General features: G+C 31.4%; 1 long non-coding RNA gene across 1 annotated transcript; it reads left to right on the forward strand.

Moving 5' to 3' along the window:
* Positions 1 to 7,035: 7,035 nt before the first annotated feature.
* LOC127737365 (uncharacterized) lies at positions 7,036 to 18,268 on the forward strand. Its single transcript, XR_007999443.1, has 3 exons — positions 7,036 to 7,121; positions 17,145 to 17,237; positions 18,207 to 18,268. It is a non-coding gene; the product is annotated as an uncharacterized LOC127737365 (long non-coding RNA).
* Positions 18,269 to 18,852: the final 584 nt, after the last annotated feature.

The following is an 18,852-nucleotide window of genomic DNA, read 5'->3' on the forward strand; positions in this document are numbered from 1 at the left end:
ATATAATGGGATTTTTTGAGAGTTTAAATAACAAGCAAATATCATGTTAATATTCGGGAAAACACGAAACTGAGGTTCCTATAGTGACAAAACTAAGTCGGTGACCCCCAATTTTTTTTCTCATATTTTGTTCCTCAAATCATGAAATACCTTCACACAAAATTTTAAGGAAAAATCACTGGTAGAACTGAATAGGCTGTTTGGTCTTTAAGGATTTAACTAGGCAAAACGTTTATTGTACTATTTTTGCCAAACGACATGTGATATGAAAATAAAATAATTTTGAATTTTGTCTCCTGTAAATGACTGGTCAAACTTGTCACATGTAAAACAACACCTGCAAAAAAGATGATTCTTCTCACAATGATTGTGTAAAATTGGGACAAGACTTTTTGGATGTTGCAAATTCAATATCCAAGTCAATTGCTTCTCAAGTTCTTCACTGTCATCCTTTCATCATGAGATTCTATAACAAAAAAACGACATATACTTTCAAAAATAGTTGATGTAATCATCCTTTGTGAAAACAGAATATACTACTTCGTTGCCATACTGAAGGAAAAAAGTAAAACGACGTCTTTGCTATGCATCTTGAGACTGTCACTTTGGTCAAATACACATCCCCAGAAAACAAAAATGAATTCATTGTCATACGTGCAGACCAAATATTAGACCAACGTGAGGACTCTTGTTGTAGCTCATCGTTTCTTGTTCTACTTGCTGATACCAAGGATTTGTATAGTAAGATATATACAAATCCTTGCTGACACAACAACAGATAAAGCATCTCAAACCCAGCTTTCAGTTTGTGTTACATTTAGGGAGCTACCATTTGATTTTTATGGGGGGACTAGGATGAAATTTGAAAAAAGGCAGGACAGGAGTTTTGAGTAAAAATGCAGGATAAAATTTTTCATCCTTGTCCTCCATAAAAATCAAATAGTAGCTCGCTTACGTTAATTATTTTTATGATTCAATCACGCCAAGGCTACAATTGGAGAAGCAATTGCAAATTTGCTACTTGAATTTATGATTCAAAATGGTATTTGTCTACAAAAATTGAGAGCACAGGATTATAATGGTTCTATCATTACACTGCATATGCAATGATTTATACAATTTTGGTAACTTTTGTTCACAATATCGTACAAACCTTAGCATTTGATTGTTTGATAAATGTACTTATTTCTTTTTTATATTTCTACGGAAGCTGAGATACGATATGTGATTTGCACTTTCACCCCACATCTCCTGTATCTCTTTCTCGATGTGAGCTCCCATGTGGTGGGGGGGGTCTCCCACATGAGCCCCTTTCAGAGCTACACCCTGGATCCAGACCCTCGCCGAGGTTCGGGCGTACACTTAAAAAAGGCCTTGCTACGTCACTGACATTCAAATAGAGTTAAATAGCAAGCAATTCAAATTCACCACTACAGTCCTGGTTGGTTGTAAGTGATCTCATTTTTAAAGCTTCTTTACCTCACATTTAAAAACATAAATTTTGTATGGTTTTTTTAAGGTCAAATGATAACAGACACTTATTGCAGTTATGACATCTTTTCACCATTAGAAAACCAAACGAACTGATTATAACATGCAGATCATTGGATTGTAAAAAAAACGATTTTACTTATTCATGTTATCGTTTGGATAATGTTTTAGAGGTTTTAAGTTAGTTTTGGAAAAGACAATATACTTCAAATCAACTAATTTGGCAACCAATTTATATTTATGTGACTTTTGTGATTAGAAAAATAACGCAATAGAATTAACCTCGTTCTTCTTTAGTATGAAAATAAAATGTGAAAATCACCCAAAAATCGCTGCCAGGTCAACAACAGTTGGGCGTAACGCAGCATTATGAAAAGTGCTATGTTTTGTCAGAGGTTGCCTACTTTTACAAAACATTTTTGGTGATAATTGGTTGAATTGTTGGTGAGACACATACCCAGTATTTTTTTTCTTCATAGCTATTTATTCCAAATGTAATAATTTAACTATTTAGGAAGTCTAATCATAAATATAATTATTGCGAATTACTAGAATTTTCAAATCAAAAGAAATAGATTGTAAGTCAATGTAAATACAATCCTCATAGATACCAGGCTTAAAATGTTGTACGCCAGATGCGCTTTTCATCAGTTCATCGGTGACACTCGAATCAAAAAAGTTAAAAAGGCCAAATAATGCACGAAGTTGAAGAGCATTGAGTACCCAACATCTGGAAAGGTTTTGTCAAATACAGCTAACGTTATCTACTCCCGGGGGTAGAAAAACCGTAGTATTTGTAAAAATGCAATGTTTTGTAAAAGTTAATTCATAACTATGACCATATCAGTGATAATTCATGTCAACGCAGAAATGCTGACTACTTGGCTGGTGATATCCTCGGGTAGGAAACCCCCACCAGCAGTGTCATCGACCCAGTGGTTGTAAATAAATACCAGGCTTAAATGATGTACGCCAGACGCGCATTTTGATTACAAAAGACACATTAGTGACGCTCAAATCAAAAAAGTTAAAAGAGCCAAATAAAGTACGAAGTTGAAGAGCATTGGGGACCCGAAATTCAAAAAGGCTTTGCCAAATACAACATGCAACTGCATGTAACTGCAACATGTCAATTGTTACTAGAACATTGAGTAGTTTGATAGGGTTTCCTACTACGGACAGACACAAAGAACATTTTCAGTGTCTAGAATATAATAGTTTTAACTTTCTCATCAATGCACGATGCATTTGAAGCAACCAAGAAAACAATTTTTCTGATTTGTTTAAGGGAAATATTTGAAATTCAACTTTTCATTAATTCAATTGTAACTATGTAATTATCTATTTATGTATTTATTTATTTTTTGGGCTAGCTTAATATTTATATATAAAGTCCTTTATTTCTTTTAATGATAATCATGAAATAACAAATAAAATAACAAGAAATGACAAAAGAGTGTTTAATAGCCTGGCAACTCAACTATACATATTGAAATTTGAATTAGCTCCCTTAATTCCCCTTAAAAGCATGAATCCTGCGTGCATTATTGCCTTCATACATTTTTTCATTTTTCAATTGTGTTTCTTCATTTTAATACAATGTATTGACTACATAATTTTTTTTTTTCATGTAAAACAACTAAAGAGCAATCTTTTTGCAGATGGTTGTAATATGGGCAACTGTATAGGTTGTTATGATTCTCAAATCCAAAACTCATCGAGGGTGAAATATTACGGTCTTTCCAAAATCGACTTTTAATGGCTTAGAAAAATATTTATTAAGACTATCATCTGCAGATCGTAAAAATATTACTAAGCTGCGATGCTGCAACCTAAAAATACCAATTGAAACAGGAAGATAGAATGGAATTCCTAGAGATGAAAGACAGTGTCATCTCTGCTCCTTGTCCATTGGAAATGAGTTTCACTACTTATTTGAGTGCCAGTCTGATATTCTTAAAAATATCAGAAAAATACATATTTAAGAATATTAACGCATTTATTCATGTGTTGAGAAAATGAAAGGACTGCTTTCATTTTGCAACATCAAAGTTTTTAAGAACTTATCACTGTTTATTAAGGAATTAGTTAAAATATTGTAATTATACTCTAAATTATATGATTATGTTAACAACGTTCTGTAGCAACCATAAATATGATTATGTATTTTGCCTCTTGTTACACATGTAAATATGTGTCTGAGTGTTTCAAAATAAAGTATATTGTTGTTGTTATTGATTGTGTAATTAGCAAGAAGCGTGATTTCAGTAATATGACAATGCCAAAAACTTCCTTAGCACCAAATGACATATGTTATCTAGTTTTATGGTGATTACCAATTAAATCACAGACATATATTTTGGTTTTCACTCATTTCTATCATTTTCACTGTTATTAATTGAAAATACGTCATTAATATTTTAAAGTGTGTTTGATAATTGACAAATAGTCTCTGTTCTTAAAGTTTTTCACATTTCCATACAGAATTTTATTATTTCAAAGACAAATTATGCAAAAATACTGACGTCTTGTAAAATTAGAAATTGTCCGTCCTTGACCTTTCATCGCGATTTGACAAAAATTGTATCGTACGAATTTTGACGACCGGGCAAAAAAGATGGTAAAGATGATATGCTTTCGAATGGTATATGATTTAGCCGTATGTTAGGTGGGTGCATTAAAAATGAAGTTGTGTGGTTAATGTCACTCGACTATAATGACTTACCATTTCATTTTCTTCGTGTGACATACATGTGTATATGAAAGCTGTTGACAATTACGTATTCGAGTATTATATAAAGCATACACATATATACATTGACATATACCTTAGATTTCCCTTTACTCATATTCCCATATATATTATACACACCTTTTGTCAAATTTTAAGTTTTTAAATCCTTTTTAAACTACAATATATATTGATATGTATGATTAAGACTCTTTTAAAGACAAATTATGATAGTAAACGTACCTTTTCAAATAAAGAATTAATACCACCCATTTAAAACCAGTTGGGGATGTTTGTTTTAAGGATACCCTGAAACCGAATTATGGAGGTCCTGAAATAATTCAATAGTTCCTTAAATACAACAATTTTGACATTGTATTTTTTCATTAAAAGATGATATTTACCATAATTTCAATATCTAAAAAAAATCAATACTTACATAAATGCTAAGTACATTGCTAGAATCAGCCCCAAGAATTCAATTTTTGATGAAATACTTCTTAGTTAAACCATTTCTGTTCAAATGGAAATAACTTAAACTTTATTTCCATGAACTAATCATGTTAATCTAAAATTAAATATGATTTAACCATAGACTCTAAAATTAGATATGATGTAAAGATATATGATGTTACATTATTTTTAAATTATAATCAAATATAAATAATAGTTTTCTAATAAATCTGTCACTCCAATTATAATTGGGTGATTGCATTGAAAATTAGCAGATGTGTGTTATCTATTCTTATCACTTAGTGTATAAATCAAAATCAAACTTTATATATATAGTTGATAGTTCCCAATATTTTTTCTTTCATTTGTAACATACTTATATAGATCTGCAACTTATCTTATCTTAATTTTAACTTTTTGACTTATAAATAATAGATTATTATCTAATGCATTTTCAAATCTGGAACCCCAAACAAGTAAAAATTAAAATTAACAGACACAACAAAACAATTGTATACATATATCACTCAGAAAATTAGTTTTTACAGAATAACAAACACACCATAAAATTCTTCAAACAATTTACCAAAGAAAAGAAAAATTAATAATGAAAATCATGCTTGCAAATTGAAGGGTTATTTCCCCTTGAACAGAACACTGGTTTAACCTTTTAACAAAATACTCTAACATTACGTATATAATTATTAGTAATGTAATTAACTTCAAAATGTCTATCTCTTAAAAACCTATAAAACTTATCTGTAATTATCTTCAAAGTGTCTAATAATGAACAGTAAATTTCAACCTTCATTTATACAGTCCTACTAGTAAATTTCAAACTAGGAAACAGAAAATTTTCAAATAAATCTGAAACTCCAATTATAATTGTGAGATAAGACTTTTACCATATGCTTTACCTTAGTCATAATATGATAACAAGAGAGAAAATTTTTTAAAATACCAATTTTGGATATCAAAAATGGCGATAACTCAAAAAGGATCAATACTGAAATCTTGAAAATTGAACTCAACCTTCATTAAGTCCAGGAAACAACACATTTAAATTTGAAAAAAAAAAATTGTCAAAGCGTATTCATGTTATTGTGGAGACACTGTTTTGCAGCCGCACAAGCACGCCGTAAATCCCCAAATCAATAACCGATATTTGCTTCGTAAATCTGGTAAAAAATGCTATAACAAATGATATTGGATATGCAAAAGAAAATGCTATAAAGAATGATAATCGGTATGCAAACATGATAATGCTATAAAAGAGAAGCGAAAGATACAAAAGGGATATTCAAATTCATAAATCAAAAGCAAACTGACAGATCCATGGCCAAAAAGAAAAAAGACGAAAAGACAAACAACAGTGCACAAAACACAACATAGAAAACTAAAGACTGAGCAACACGAACAAATGATAATCAGTATTCAAACATGAGAATGCTATGAAAATGGATTTTAGTATTTAAACATGAAAAAGCTATTTGTCAATATTTCCCTTACAAACTGTGTAAAAAAGATACCACTCTAAGGAAATGTACAAAATTTGAATTACGCCAGTTAAGGGCGTACGATACAGTTACAGGGTAGGTAATGACGTTGCCAACGTAAAATGTTATTTTTCGCGACGTCAAACTGCGACATATCGGGAAAAGATGCATATTTCGACTTATTTTTATCATTCAGACTGATATAACTTGAAAACGAGTTCATGGACCCCTCTTTCTTAAAATGACATTAGGATTGATTACATATGAAGATTATTTGTACCAATTTTTATGAAAAAGTCACCGATGAGATTTTTTTTAAATTAGATAAGTATACAGCAAAAAATTCTGTTTTTTTCTCCAAAAATCCTGAAACTTTGATAAAAATTAATTATTTCCAAAGAATTGTTATAAAAATTTAGAGCATACTTATGTAAAAGAGATTTTCCAAATGTTTTTACCAAAATCCTATTGTGCTTATCTTTTGAAACAAAAAAAGTTAGGCATGTCTATCCAAAGGATAGAAATGTTCCAAAAAACGAAATTTTGAGTAAAATTTTAATGTCTAAAATTTCGACCCCATTTATCTCTTAAAGTAGCACATGAAAGTATATTTTTTATTACATATTTGCATTGACTAGGTGAAAAATAGCTTGTATGCAAATTTTCGTAAAAAAATCACCGTGGAATCAAAACTGTTACGTATGCTCTTAACTGTAATGGACTGGTTTCAATTGAAGCCTTTATTGGAAATCAACATTTTCACCTTTATCTCCGAAACTTCTTTTACAGTGATTAGCATCAAACAGGTAGAATCAGAATCAGCTCTTTTATATCATTCACAACTTCTTTTCTAGAAATTCAAGATTTACCAACGACTTTTGAAAATAATAAATTGGAGGATTCTATATACAAGGAAGATAAAGGAGATGAAATAAGCTCTATAAACCATGGTAAACACTATCAGATGGATATTATCCAAGTCATTTATTTTTAACTCATTCCTTTCACATTAGTATTTTTCTAAGTTTAACATTAAGTCACCTATTACAAAATCAAGAAGTTGAAAGAAAAAAAATGTATTTTTTTCGTTATTTTATGTTTCAAATATTGAATTTTTAAGTTTTCAGTCAAAATTAGAGTCAAGAAATCTCAAAAATGAGTTCGGAAGTCGTATAGAAAAGTAGATAGTCGGTGTTACATGGGAAAATGAATTAAAACCAAAATTCTACATGTTTAATTTGTTGATAAGAGTAAGAAAATCTCAAACGTGTGGAAAATAGTCGTCAATACTAATTATATTATGGACTAAATATATCGCAATTTATTTGAATCGTCAACACAATTTTTCTTTTTAAAATTGCTGGTTACAAAACCATAAATGGTGAGTTACAAAATCGCAAATGTGAGATATGAAATATCAAATAGAAGTTGTATTGTCGGTATTCCGCGAGAAAATTAATTTTACATCAAAATTCAACATTTTAAGTCGTTAATGCGAGCTTAAAAATCGCAAATATGGGTTAAAGAGGCATTAATACGAATAACATCATCGACTCAATATATTGCAATTTATTGAAATCGTCAACACGATTTTTTCATTTAAAATTGCTGTTTAAAAACCGTAAATGTGAGTTACAAAATCGCAAATGTGAGTTATGAAGTTTTAAAAAGAAGTTGCATTGTCGGTATTCCATGAAAAAAAAATTAAGTCGAAATTCTACATTTTTCAGTTAAATATGCGTCTAAAACGAATAACATCATAGACTTAACAGATTATACTTTGTTTGAATCGTCGTCATGATTTTTTTTTACTGTAAATGTTAGTAACAAAACCGTAAATATGAGTTAGAAATCTGTAAACTAAAGTTAGAAATTTGTTAATTGGATATAAAAATCTTTGATTTTCTTTATAAGTCTTTCTTTCAACAAAATAAGTCAAAAACCATGATTTTGAAGAAAAAAAATAAAATTGTCGCTCAAGTTGTTTTCCATACGCAATTGCAGGATAGCTTTTTATAAAGAGAATTGCAGGATGAGAATTGCTGGATAGTTTGACACTAGTTACTTGAACGCCCGATAAACGCTTATGCACGCTTTTCTTACACCCTAAACACGCTTAAAGCTAGTTGTGCACACGATACAGATATGATTGACAAGTTGAATGCATCCAAAATCATTAGCATATTGGCAGCGTACATGGTTTTTGACCACGCCTGGCGTACGTCGGTGCTTTAAGGTAACATGTGGGTTGGTCTTTTCACCACCGAACACCGCCGAACACCCAAAAAGACCACTAACCCTTAAGAAAAACAGTAATGTTCAATAAAACAATAAAATCGATTAAATTACGTAAAATTTAATCCTATTCTCATGTTTTCATATTTTTATGTGCATTAGTGATGTAAAAGTAAAAAGTAAAATCACAAAAATACTGAACTCCGAGGAAAATTCAAAAAGGAAAGTCCCCAATCAAATGGCAAAATCAAAAAAACAAACACATCAAACGAATGGATAACAACTGTCATATTCCTGACTTGGTACAGGCATTTTCTTATGTAGAAAATGGTGGATTGAACCTGGTTTTATAGCTAGCTAAACCTCTCACTTGTATGACAGTCGCATCAAATTCCATTATATTGACAACGATGCGTGAACAAAACAAACTGACACAATAGGTAAAAATGTCAAAAATAGGGGTACAGCAGTCAACATTGTGTTATCATCTTAATCACTACAAAAACAAAGAAATGTAACGAAGAAGCACAAAAAGGCATACATCAAATTTAAAATCCTCGTTTTGCTTATATTATACTGTAATGATTGGTCCTCGACTGACTACTACACTTTGTTCAGTGTAGTAGTCAGTCGAGGACCAGCTAATGTAAAGTTGAGAATCACAGTTAAAAAAAAAAACGCTTCCGGATCCAGCAATATTTTATCCGGATTTACATTGTCTGTATTTCATTGTATATTATCTTATGGTCTTTACTTTTGAATTATTAGAAATAAATTGTTCAAAAAATTTAAACTATTTTATTTAATGTGAAATTATCACAATAATTATATTTAAAAAAATGTTAGACTTAAAAGTGTACTGTTCTGACAACAGCCCTGCAAGACTGTTATTTTTGGTTCTCTTGTTATCATTTCTTATTAATTTATGTATAGATATGTATAAACATATTCATCCTCGTTCAGAAGGTAAGTAAAATATATAAATAAAGATGAAAACAATATATTTAGGTGTGTTAGATGGTATTTTAATGTGCAATCTAATTAAAATATAGATCTCGGATTTCGTTATACTACGTTATACTTCGTATGTAGTATAACGTAGTATAACGAAATCCGAGATCTATATTTTAATTAGATTGTTTAATGTGTTCGGTGGTGTTCGGTGCTGAAAAGACCTACTGGTAACATGTACGTACATGGATGATCTCGCCGAATTTTATGAAATTTTGTATACAACTATAGCCTAAGGAACTGCACATAACATCCAAAAAATTATATATATAACTGTTATCCTTTTTGATATACAGCAAATAAAAAAAAACCGGAAAAAAGTAGTACAAATATATAGAATATACGTAAATATCGTAAAAAAGTTCAGCAATTTTAACATTTCTCGAAATCCGGTCCTACGAAATTTTCTTTAAAAAATATATGTTATTGCTACTGAAATTTCCGTTTTATTGATATAAAATTTATAGGGGGTCACTGAATTCGTTTTTTGAGTATGAATAGTTGAAACTTCTGTGCAGCGTGGAAAAAAGTGCCAAAAAAGGAAAAAAATAATCGTGACGTCGTATCTAGAAATCTATTGCGACGTTTTTGGATGTTACAGAGACACTTGATTTATACAGCAAAAAAGAATTCGGTGACCCCCTATAACTTTTATATCAATAAAACGAAAATTTTAGGGGCATTAACATATCTTGTTTTAAGAAAATTCGTAGGATACGTTTATGACAAAAGGCAATTCTTCAATATCGTTTTTGATATTTATGTGCATTCTATACATTTGTGCTTCTTTCTACAGAATATTCAATTTGCTATAAATCCGGAAGTATAACATTTACTTATATATTTTTTTGGTATTCATATGCAGTTCCACATGCTCAAATTGCTTGCAAAATTTCATAAAAATCGGCGAGATTGCCCATTTACGTACCTGTTACCTTAAGCTGATGTGTGACGCCGGTATTATGTAAACGAAACGCGCGCCTGGCGTTCAAAATTATCAGCCTGATATATTTGGTTAATTTTACAAACACTCGGTCAATGTCACTGCACCCAATTATTCTAAACTATAAGGTGTTGCTATAAATTACCTAAGCCTTGGATTTTTTTGCTTTGAATGCTCTTCAACATTGTTTTTGATTTGGCCCTCCAACTATTTTGATTCGAGCGTCATTGACGAGTCTGATGTAGACGAATCGCATGTCGGGCATACAAAGTTATAAACTTCATATCTTTGATGAGTTTTTATATCAGAATTTCAAATAATTTTAGTACCAGCAATGCTCAGTAGAGGTATAATTTTAGTACTAGCAATGCCCAGTAGAGGTATAATTTTAGTACTAGTAATGCCCAGTAGAGGTATAATTTTAGTACTAATAATGCCCAAGAGAGGTATAATTTTAGTACTAGCAATGCCCAATAGAGGTATAATCTTAGTACCAGCAATGCTAAGTAGAGGTATAATTTTAGTACCAGCAATGCTCAGTAGAGGTATAATTTTTGCAATAAGTATTTTTAGTCAATAGGTAACATTACAATATATATCACACCACTTTTCTTAGTCATGGTATTTGGACAGCTTCTCTTTTAACACTGAGAAGTGACCCTAATGTATATTTCAAAAATGGTTTGATAAGACGTTATAAAATTCGAATTATTATGGTACAAATGTACTGGACGTCGTGATTAGTTTCGTTAAGATGCTACCAGAAGTATCCAAATTGGACTGCACTTGAAGATATTACAACATTTTTACAATTTGTTCACCATGTAGATTTAATCTTACTGCAAGTATTAAAGTCAAAATTTCATAACACTAACAAAACCGCAATTTTTATGAAATATTTTATGTCCAAGGGTTACAATCAGATCAAAAGTATGTCCCCTCCCCACGGAGAATGAGAGAATGGCATAATTAATTTCAAAAACTGCAATTAAATTATTTGACATTCTTACACAGTCCCATAGTAAGAAGGGGGTAGTATCTAAGATCGCAAGTGAGTATTTCAAGTGCAAAAATGCAATAAAAAAGTATCTGTCTGCCCAATTTTATTTAAGAAGTGGTTGATGAAAATCAGAACTGCAGTGTGGCTAACACAACGTTTTAAATATTTCTGGTAACACTGGGTTCATGGTAGAACATATAATGGAAGCTTGGTCAACACCAAAAAATGGAACACAATTTCATTAATGGCAGCCAAGTTTTTTTTAAATCCTGTTTAAAATAATTTGATACCAAAAAAGAAGTCAAATACAATTTTTACCGTATGAATAAAAGGAAATGCGTAATATACGTCAATGAGACAGCAACACAAGGCCTTAAAATTTATATAGGTCAACACACGGTCTTCAACAGTAGAAGGTATCTAAAATGTGTCGAACTCTAAATCACCTCAAGTCTAAAAAAACGTTGTGGAAAATAAAAAAAAAATACCATCACAGATCTGCCGTCAACACCAAATGACATACAATATAAAGATACAACTAAAGGCAACATACAATACAATACAAAGTCTTTTATTGCCAATTATGACGCCCAATAATTTGAACAGAACAATTAAGTTAAATTTCATACAAGTGATTACATATTGATTACATTGATTATTATAACAATTAAACAAAATCAAATCTTTCTGTACAGAACAATTTCTGCAGATATAATATAAAGTTGTTATATAATATAATATAGATGGACAAACTACCGGTGACTAAACTGTATCTATATTTTACAGAGAATTAAATTTCTCTCTTTATTTAAAGTACACAATAATAAACTTACTTTTTTAATGATAACATTATCTTCAGATGACATTAACCATATTAATTTTGATTTATTTGGGAGGCTTTCAAAGTTTTTGTTAACCTTATTTAAGTAACTTATATAATCAGATCTTTTATTTTCTAAAACAGGACACTGAAGAAGAAAATGAATTTCATCCTCAACTTCAGTGTTGCATAATTTACATATTCTATCCTCCACCCGAAGCCCTGCATATCTGCCGCTTTCTATTTCCAATTTATGTGCACTGACTCTGAACTTAGTAAGCAGTCGCCTTTCATCCTCATTTAAAATTAATAAGTAATTTTCCATACAAATATTTTCTTTAAATAATCTGTAAGTTCGTAATTTATTTCCATGCTGTTTATTGTGTCTATCATTGACGAGTGACGAGGTTCATGACGTCAACACCAAGTGACATACATATAAAGATATAACTAAAGGCAACATATGACGAGGTTCCTGACGTCAGCACCAAGTGACATACATATATAAAGATATGACTAAAGTCAACATATGACGAGGTTCCTGCCGTCAACACCAAATGCCATACATATAAAGATATAACTAAAGGAAACATATGACGATCGAGGTTCCTTTCGTCAACACCAAGTGTCATACTTATAAAGATAAAACTAAAGGCAACATATATGATGAGGTTGCTGACGTCAACACCAAGTGACATACACATATAAAAATATGACTAAAGTCAACATATGACGAGGTTCCTGCCGTCAACACCAAATGCCACACATATAAAGATATAACTAAAGGAAACATATGACGAGGTTCCTTTCGTCAACACCAAGTGTCATACATATAAAGATATAACTAAAGGAAACATATGACGAGGTTCCTTTCGTCAACACCAAGTGTCATACATATAAAGATAAAACTAAAGGCAACATATGACGAGGTTCCTGACGTCAGCACCAAGTGACATACACATATAAAAATATGACTCAAGTCAACATATGACGAGGTTCCTGACGTCAGCACCAAGTGACATACACATATAAAAATATGACTAAAGTCAACATATGACGAGGTTCCTTACGTCAACACCAAGTGTCATACATATAAAGATAAAACTAAAGGCAACATATGACGAGGTTACTGACATGTGACAATTACATGAAAATATGGAGGGGTTAAACTATATAATTTTCAAACAATTACATTGCGGTAGCCTTCCTAAATGTCGACTCAGCACGAAAATCTTTCATATCAAGATGGATTCACCATCTGATTTCTTTTTATTTCAGAGCTACATATTTATATTTTGAAATGAGAACGCGTTTTCTGAAAACCCCATTTTTGGAACCGTTGTAATTATCTATTTTACACAATAACACGATAACAATATTAAGTTATTCAACTATATAAGACCATGAATGTGCTGTCTTTGAATTTATAATAAATAGAAGTTATTTGACAGCAACCTACTCAACGACACACGGTTTTTAAAAAATAGACAAGTGTGCTTATTGATTTGATTTATTTCAATAATAATTCAAATTGATTATGTAAGTGTTTTTTTCTGATTTGATTTTGTTTTTACGTTTTTAAAGATAAGTATCAAATGTAAACTATAAATGTCGCATTTCATTTGTATTTTGCACCGAGAGGATAATCCGTGGAAATAAGATATAAATCGTTTAACATTTAGGAAAATAATAAATAGATACATTGTATATCTACTGATCAATAACCATGTAAAAGTCGATACAATAAAATAAAAAATGAAATAAAAATATAATAAGCGCTTTCAATGAAAATATATGCATGAAATCTCAATAAATCTTTTGTGAAGGAGTTGTTGTTTTATTTTTCACCGCAGAAAGTACATTATTCTTACAGCTGATTCGACCGTAATGACGGTTTCCTCATTGTGTGTTTTATTTCATTTCTTATTTTTGAGCTCATAATAATATACACAATAAAGTTAGATAGACATCCAAGCACAGTAAAGATTTTTGCACCTTCAAGCACAAAGTTCCAAACGAGACTTCTCTGAAAGTCATTGCCTACCAGTATGTCTGTAAAGTGTGGCATGATCCAGGCTACAGCATGTTCAAACCTCATTACTAACAACCCAGACACGCGAACGTTATTATCAAATATGTCAGCAAATTCACCTGTAAGATAGGTCACGCAAAACCAAAAATAGACACTTACTTTTGGAACTTCAGTAACCAAGAATACGAGAAGAATGATGACAACCATCAGCATTGATCTCCTTTCTCGTCTCCTATGTGTTGACATCTGATTTCTAGATGCATTGCTTAATACTCTTCTGTATACGATAAAGATTGTTGACATCACCATGACTACAGAACAGAATGTCGACACAATGGTCTGAAGTATCAGGTAATACAAGGATGAGTATTGAAGTACACCTAAGGACTGAGTTAGCACTAAACACGATGAATACCAATCCTCAAACCCAAGGGAAAAATGCCTTGGAAGGCCACTTGCTATTGACAACAGGAAACTGATGAAACAACATACGTAAGCTTTCCTATTGGTCAAATGAATTTTTGTCCAGATCGGGAACAAAATAGCCAGTACCTTATATATTCCCAGGCAGGTCGTTATCAGGTATGAAGCGGTATGGAAAGTCATCGTCAGTATTGACAGATGTGAAGCTAGCATGCAATATGGGTACGGTAAAATACATTCCTGACCCTCCGTGTTACTGTAAGAAACACATGTACATACATACTTCGCCTGAAACAGTGGTTCTAAACCATAAGAGCAACATACTGTAAGAAAGTCAGCCAATCCTAATCCCTGCATGAGTACTGCGATTGGACATATCATTTTTTTACGAGCCAGTATTGCAATAACTAGCATGTTAAAGACCATTGCTACATACGAAAGTACTGAGCCTGCAATGAAGACACTCAATAAATCTTCTTCTTTATCCGTCGTAAATATATATTCCCAGTTGGAAGCCATAATAGGGTTAATTATGTTTTGCTACTCGATATGCTTCTCACAATTTTGTTCAATGTTCGTTGTCATTCATATGTTTTATTCCATTTCACCAATTCCTTTGACAATGTTAAAAGTGTATTTTATATAAGGAATTTTTCGCTCCAAAAAAAGTTTCATCTTACTCCGTCAAGATATATATGTTACTGTATGCACTTCGGTTAATATGTAACACATGAAATCCTCCTTAATTTATACTTCTACAACGAAATTAATAAATTAGTCTTTGGCAGACCAGTTTTGGATGTTTGTAATAATGTTTGTCCTTTTAAGCAAATGCCACGTTGTCCTTTCATATAATATTCTATGCAAAATATAATCTAGTAAATAACAAGATCAAATCAATTGTTAAAATCATGTACACATTTTGTGTTTTTCACAATTTCAAGCGGTATCAATTAGATGTAGATTAAAAATTCTAAAGATCTACTCCAAAATCTTCAACCCCAATCTTTATAATTTCGCAGTTATATCAAAACTTTGATTTTTCTACTGTTTATACTGTCGGTGATTTAGAGACAGTTTAATTTACGTCAGACGTTAACGCTTCTTTAAACGCCGTTTTCAATTTACCATTGTTAACGTGACTATATATATCTTTTGTTAACGTTGTTGTATTATTATGTAATAATTTAATTTTGGATGTAACGCGTCTTCTGATTGGCTGACGTTGTTTTGTTTATCAGCTCATAGACATAATTTTGTCATGTGACCGTAACGTAATCAACGTTTTTTCATGGTTTACTCCGGTTTAAAATGGAATTTAGAATTAAATTATAAGAAATGACTGTAATATTTTTTCTGTCTATTAGAAATAACATAAAAAATGTGGTGCACACTTTAAAATAACCCGCGTATATTCAGTGTGCACCACATTTTTTATGTTATTTCTTCATAGACAGAAAAAATATTACAGTCATTCCTTAAATACGTTATTATATTGAGTTGAGATTACACAGTCAAACGAAATAGACGTTGTTTACTGCCTGTCCATACTTAGAGTTTATCCATCCGTCACATTGGTGCCGTGACCAGGATATAATGACGAAAAAGAAGGCCATTAGAGTGGGCCATCGAGGAGCCGCAATAAAATTAATTTCCAAGGTAGAAGACGAGTTAGAAAAATCAACAACACACCGCGACGAAATCGAAAGTTTATGTGAGACTTTGAAGAAGAAAAGAGACATTCTTTAAAACTATAATAGACAGGATCTTCTTTTTATTAAGAATGATTGATTGTTGTCTTGAAATATGAAAATGGTTGATGTACACTTTTTGAGGGAGGCTGGGGGGTCTGGAAAAGTGTATGTTTTGTTCACTTTGGTAAATGGTTGACAATTATGGATGACCCCTAAGACTATCAAAAATCAACAACACAACGCGACGAAATTGAAAGTTTATGTGAGACTTTGAAGAAAAAAGAGACATTCTTTAAAACTTTAATAGACAGGATCTTCTTTTTATTAAGAATGATTGATTATTGTCTTGAAATCTGAAAATGGTTGATGTACACTTTTTGAGGGAGAGTGGGGGGTCTGAAAAAGTGTATGTTTTGTACACTTTGGCAAATGGTTGACAATTATGGATGACCCCAAAGACTATTAGTTTAAATCTCTTAAACCTTAGTTAATATAATAATCATCTGGTTAAAAAATAGTAAAACTTTTCTTGGATGATATTCGACAATTGACCTAAAGACCTTCATTGTATGGTTGGTATATTTTTGTAAATATTTCATCTGAAGTTATAAACAGTGTAAGATTTACAGAATCGTGAACTGTAGAAAGTTGAATATGATGCATAAAATACAGAGTAGATTTAGAGAAGTGCATTTTCCCACTCAATAAAAAAAAAGATTGTTAAAATGTTTGCAAATAGTTGAGAGAGTAAAGCTTCATTCTAACTTTGTCTGTAAATAGTATAAATATTAAAAAAAAATCAATTTTTGTTTCAGGAATGACTGATGATTTTTAAGATATTAAAGCAGAAGCTCAGCGATCAGAAGACACAGAAACAGCAATAAAAAGGAGTGTTAACAGTCTAGCTGGTACGATATGTCATATACTAGAATTTGATATAAGGCAGGTGTAGTCTGTGAAAAAGAATGAAGTCACATTATTTTGGTGATACTTTTATATGCTAAAAAAGGAAAATTGTGCAACTGTTGTTAAAAAAAGTTGATGATTTTGTATTCACTAGTATATTAATTTCATGTTGAAGTTTTTTTTTATTTTGCTTTTCTTTATACTGTTATAAGGACTTTGTGCTCTATTAATAAACAAAAATCATATTTTATTTATCTTTTGAATTGTGTCACAATTTGTCATGGTTGGAATAATTTTTTTTTTATTCAGTTTGTGAATTCTCTGAAATCTATAGAAGAATATATGCATGTCCAGAATCAAGAATCTTGTTTATTGATTTTGTCAATTGAGAATTGATTTCAATATATTCAGTGATCCTGGCAGAAATCAATCACAACTTATTTAGACTTATGGCAATGTAGATCTTGTCATATTTGATTAAATAAACGTATTATGTTTCATTGATGGAAATTTACATCATCTTTTAATCATACATATTACTGTTCCTTTATTGTCTGTTCAATATAACTGATCTTAGTAAAAACAAAAGGCAGGATGAGCAACTAGGCAAAAAAAAAAAAGGCAGGATGACCATTAATGTAAAAAAGGTCAGGATAAACTAATAAAAAAAAAGGCAGGACCGAATAGAGTGAAAAATAAAAAGGCAGGTCAGAGATTACAACTAATAAAAAATGCAGGACAAAATTTTTCATCCTAGCCCCCATCCCCCCCCCCCCATAAAAATAGAATGGTAGCTCCCTTAGAAGTCATTTTATTGGAAGGAACTATCTTAGCCTAGTAGAAGTTGTGAAAGTTGACAAGTCTATTATCTGGAAAATAGTTCTAAATAAAACTTTTCATATAAAATTATAAATGCAAATATAGTATAATTATGCCTTTATTTAAATTGTATTTTGGTTTTTGTTTTACAGAAACAGTGGAAGAAGATGGGTCTTCATTGAATACAACAAATTGTAACAATGTTGACAAGCTCGTCCACTTTAGCAATATAAGTAGAAGGCCAAGTACTTCTGCCAGTTTACCAGAAGCAAACTCAAATTCAGACTGTCAACTGCTTGGTAGCTATGGTGGACAAGACAATCTGACTACTTTATCAGGAAGGGTTACCATTGAGGATAGAAGTAAAAATTTAGAACCTGGCCAGAGTGGTGGAGTAAGTGATCACAGGAACCGAGATCAATGTTCTTCTCAATCTGTCAATAGTGTGCTTAGTAGGGCAGCTAATGAAGACACAGACCAAGCTACTCAAGAGGAAAATAGATCAGGGAAAGATGATGTAGACCCGGATGCAGAGGTTTACAATACAGCCACTGTAAGTGAACAAAAATATGAAAGCACTGAGAAGAAAGGAGTAGATGGAGGTTTTGTATCAGATGTTATCAAAGAGATCAGCGATTTTGGAAAAGACAGCATGGGTAAAAACTATGATATTGCTATGACACCTGAGAGCAACAATGAAGTCAAGATAAAAATGGGTCATGAAATAGGTAACACAGGAAGAAGTGTTGCCAAAGATATGACAAACGTTGCAATTCAGGGTTTTCGATCATAAACATA

The sequence above is a fragment of the Mytilus californianus genome, unplaced genomic scaffold (assembly GCF_021869535.1).
Source record: "Mytilus californianus isolate M0D057914Y unplaced genomic scaffold, xbMytCali1.0.p SCAF_4, whole genome shotgun sequence".
NCBI lineage: Eukaryota > Metazoa > Mollusca > Bivalvia > Mytilida > Mytilidae > Mytilus > Mytilus californianus.